The 4,831-nt window shown below is 47.7% G+C and overlaps 1 pseudogene; it reads left to right on the top strand.

Annotated features, from left to right (window-relative positions):
- Nucleotides 1-922: 922 nt before the first annotated feature.
- On the top strand, nt 923-1,499 carry LOC103264156 (annotated as a pseudogene).
- Nucleotides 1,500-4,831: the final 3,332 nt, after the last annotated feature.

Here is a 4,831-nt window from a genome sequence, read left to right as displayed (position 1 = left end):
AAAAAAATTAAGGTTTTTTAAAATAAAGAAAAATAAAGAAATTACTAAGTTAAATTGAAAGCCAAGGAGCAGGGTAGGGCAGTGAACAGGAATCATCACGGGTAAAGAGCATTCTTGTTAGGCTGACACCACAGGGTTCTCGTTGAAGGCAAGCCGTGTGATAAGCTATTAAGGATGGCCAGAAATCAGGTTGTCACTAAATTGCCTTAGCAAAATTTTTGCTCAAACTGGATTCTACAGGAACAGAGAGGTAAACCTAACTCTAGCCCAGCCAAGTAGAGGACTCAGAGAGAGCCTGTGTCACCACGAACATTTCTCAATACTCCATAGGGAAGCATGTTCTCCCTCTTCTGAGCCCACTGGTAGATCTTTTGACTATTACATCCTGCTTTGTTTTATTATCATGAATGTGATTCTATTATTCCACTATTGAAGTTGCTTCAGTAACAGGAGTCAGTACGGTTTCCTCATCTCTGTCTCAACCCCAATGCCTTGCACACAGCACATGGTGTTGTTAACACCTGCTGGTGTGCTCGTCTGCATTGCAATGCAATGTTGTCCAGGCCAGCGTCTGATGTCTGCTTCCACCACCTTCTTTCTGCTCTACTGCAAGGAGAACAAGGAGCAACTCTTCACAGGAGAATATTTTCCATGCCTTTCTCAGGATGGGAGATGCTGTCTAGTGAGCTTGAGCTACTGTAGTAAGTGTAGCACTGCTATGAGCTGAGTGGTGTCTCCCACATTCATATGTCCCAACTCCCAATACTTCAGAATATGGCTGTATTTGGAGATAGAGGCCTGTAAAGAGGTGATTAGCTCTTTCTGTGCCCAGCACAGTCATGGCTTATTGTCTGAAGGAGCATCTGAACGGGTAGCAGTTCATTAAGATCCATGGGGGAAAAAAGAGATTTAGGGAAAATAAATTGATGGGGAAGTCAGAATTGATATAACTTCCACTCCTGGGTTTACGGATGTCATCAGCTTTGACAAGACTGGAAAGAATGTCTGCTTGATCTGTGACTCCAGGGGTCACCTTGCTGTTCATCATATCACACCTGAGAAGGCAAAGGGCAAGTTGCGCAAAATGAGAAAGACCTTTGTGGGCACAAAAGGAGTTCATCTGATGTTGACTCATGATGGTCACACCATCCACTATCCTGATCCCCTCATCAAGGAGAATGACACCATTCAGATTGATTCGGAGACTGGCAAGATTACTGCTTTCATCATGTTTGACACTGGTGTAACCTGTGTATGGTGACTGGAGGTGCTAACCTGGGAAAAATCGGAGTGATCCTCAACAGAGAAATGCATCCTGGGGTTTTTGATGCAATTCATGTAAAAGATGCCACCAGCAATAACTTTGCCACCTGGCTCTCCAACATTTTTTTATTGGGAAAGTCAACAAACTGTGGATTTTTCTTTCCCAAGGAAAAGGCATCTGCCTCACCACTGCTGAAGAGAGGGACAGGAGACTGGCAGTCAAACAACCAAACTGAGCAATGGGTGAAATGGTCTCTATGTGGCATGTTAGAAAGGTCTTTGCCTAATTAAAGATAATATAGCATGGTAAAACAAAATTTTTTAAGTCTTTAAAAATTAAGAAAAATAAAGAAATGATTAAGTTAAATTGAGGTCTGTACAAGAGGTCCTGATCTAATTTCATATGAAGAGAAGAGTCGGACACAGAGAGAGAGGGGGATGGCATAGGGGAAGACAGTCATCTCCATGCCAAGGAGAGAGGCCTCAGGAGGAGCCAACTGCCAACATTTTGACCTGGGTTTTCCAGCCCCCAGAACTGGAAGACAGTGAGTGTCCATCTGAACTGCCCAGGTGTGGTGTTCATCATGGTGGCCCCAGGACACCAACACAAGCCTGACCAAGTGCTTGGTGGTGCCCCTTCTCCCACCCTGACCAAACACAGGAGACACAGAGATTGTGAGATAAGCTCACGTCTTTTTAGAAGGGACAGTGAAAGGAGAAGAGGTAGGAGATACGCGTTTGCAAGGCATCTTTGACTCTGCATCGTAATCTGGCAGGAAGGATGAGGAGGAGGCTTACAGCAAAACCACTTCTCAGGAGTGCTGGCAGTTAGTTCTGGACCCCAGGATCCTGGTAAGGTAAGAGGACTGGACAGACCAGGGGCTACTCCTGCCATCCCCAACCAGCCTCCTCACCCTTCAGCTTCCAGGGCCCATTTGGCCTCAGGAATGCCCTCTCTTTAGATGTGAGTGCATCTTCACAGAAGCTCCAGGGACCCATGACACCATCCAGTGCACTACAGAGCCAAGGACTCCGTGAGGTCCCAGAGCAGATAAGGCCACTCAGGCATAGATGGGGCATGCCAGTAAGGTTGTTTTCTATTATCAAATACTTACTCATTCAATGAGTAAGAAGTACCTCACAGCTCTGGGAGGAATTCCATGTCCTCTTCACTTCCTCCAGCTCATTCTAGGGATCCCATGCTCCTGGCTTTCTCAGGCCATCCCTGTCTTTTATTCTTGAACCTCTAAGGGGATGTCCCCAACCACATGCTGCGGGATGCCTGAGGTTGCTCTTTCCATCCTTAGACAATGGTAGCAGCGGGGCTCAGGACCCACACGACAGCCACCCTCCAGTAAGAAGCCTGGGGAAGGAAGGAATCCATCACCAGCTCCCACTTCTCATACAGAACATCACACAGCCTTGCCGTGTTCTCTCCCGGGAGGTGCCACTGAGACGTCCTTTAGCACTCGTTCCACCATGGTGGATGTGCTCCTGGCTGAGCCAGGCATGCACATGGGTGCTGGGCAGAAGGCGTGTTCTTTGTCCAGCCACCCCTTCCTGGCCGACTCTTGTCTTTAGACCCGTGTGTCTGTCTCAACCCCATCTTCCCTGACTTCTGTTCAGGGAGACTGTCATTGCTCATGTAACCGCAGGGCCCACTTCATGTCCTGCCTTTGGACAAACCTTACCCTACATCATGACAGGAGTAGAAAACCCTCAATTCCAACTGCAACCCCTTCCCATTCCATTCCTGCTGTCTATAGCTTTCCCCCAGGCTTGTGACCAAGTTTGGAGGGGGGTGGATAGGGTTCAATTTAGCAAATGCTGAGGGAAAATACAACTTCTGAAATAATCCTGCCTGTGAGGCCTCCTGCTGGCACTCGGGGACGCTGATAAGAAACTGAAATGAACAAGGACTTATCTTCCTAATAAAAATGGCCCCCAATTTACCAATATTTAAATCCATATTATTTCTATGATTAGACAGAGAAAAAAGCGTCAAAAGAATACATCTCATCTCCATACTTCTAACCCATCTTTTTTATCTACAAATCTTGAAAACGTAACTGCCAAAGAAGGTTTAAAGAATCCTCCCCAGTGGACGGGATCATGTTTCTCAGCCTGTCATCCCAGCACTTTGGGAGGCCGAGGTGAGTGGATTGCCTGAGCCTGCAGGTTCAAGACCAGCCTGGGCAACCTGGCGAGACCTTGTCTCTATAATAAAATAGAAAAATTAGCCGGGTGTGGTAGTGCACGCCTGCAGTTCTGGCTACTTGGAAGGTTGAGGCAGAAGGCTCTCTGGAGCCCAGGGGGTCATCGCTGGGGTGGCTGTGAGTGTACCACAGCACTATAGCCTGGGCGATGCAATGAGACTCCAACTCAAAAAAAAAAAAAAAGAAAAAAGACTCCTCCCCACCACAACAGGCTTCCCTTTCTAGCCTTGGGAGTGTTTTTATGCAAGGTTTGATTGTCAGGCTCTGGAATTTCCAGTGAAGAACATGAGTGTCACATGTTCACAGGGTGACCTAAGTCGGACTCACTAGGATTCTGAGACATCTGGGCATCCTTTTTCCTGTCCGTCCAGGCCCTCATCCTGGTAGTCCAGCTTCCTGCCATGCCTCTTTTCCTTGTTGTGAGCACCAGTCCTTCTGTTCCTTGACCAACTCTTTGTCCTTCCATTCCAATGTGTTTCCCGGTTTTTCCACATGGTTCTTTGGACCCTACTTTAGCACCTTTCCCATGTTATAGATACTGATTCCCACACCAGTCTCCAACACAGTGGACACCAAGTTTCTTTGGGAGCTCTATCTTCATCACACAGAGGATATCAAACTCATTGAGGCACCTGGCAAAAATGAATTCAACATGGTTGGGTACAATGCCACTGCATCGGAGACAAGATCTGTGGCCAACACTGCCCCAAAAGAGATTTTTGTTGCTATTGTTATATAGCATTCACAAGTCATTCCTTTCTAGCTAGGAAAAAAAAAGTTTCCGGAGAACTCTAAACCTGGTGAGGTAGGGATAGAAACTCCTCAGCATGTCATCGTTATGGGTGATTCTCCTGACAAGCACAGCCCAAGACTCTGTTACCCAAGGGACAGGCCCACTGCCCAGGGAAGGGCAAACCTGTTGGCCCAGAGCGACTCACTGAGACCGTGGAGAACAGTGCCACAGTCCCTCCACCAGGGTGTCTCTCCTTAACACCATGCCAAGGGGAGCCCATTCCCTGCTGAGTCCATTGGGCAGGGCCAGCATCTGTGGCAGTGGAAGGCTGAACATGACAGACCCCAGGTCCTGGGTGTGTGCACCCCTAGCTCAGGACCCGCGGCTTCCCTGTGTCTCAGTTCCCCTCTCTGTACCTAAAGGGAAGGAAGAAGGGGCGGGAGGCAGGGGAGGAGAGGGACTTCTCTGCAGACTCCCTGCTCTGTTGCCAGGTTACTGCTTGTCTGGTCTTCGTGTCGCCTGGGTATTGTGTTCCTGGCTTACAAATCCAGTGATTCTCTAAAAATAAGAAAAGGAAGAAATGTTTTTACAAGATTTGATTGTCATGTTCTTGAGCTTC

Source organism: Carlito syrichta, unplaced genomic scaffold, assembly GCF_000164805.1.
Source record: "Carlito syrichta isolate Samal-C Ts95f unplaced genomic scaffold, Tarsius_syrichta-2.0.1 Scaffold305616, whole genome shotgun sequence".
NCBI classification, from domain to species: Eukaryota; Metazoa; Chordata; class Mammalia; order Primates; family Tarsiidae; genus Carlito; species Carlito syrichta.
This window is presented reverse-complemented; position numbering and strand designations above follow the sequence as displayed.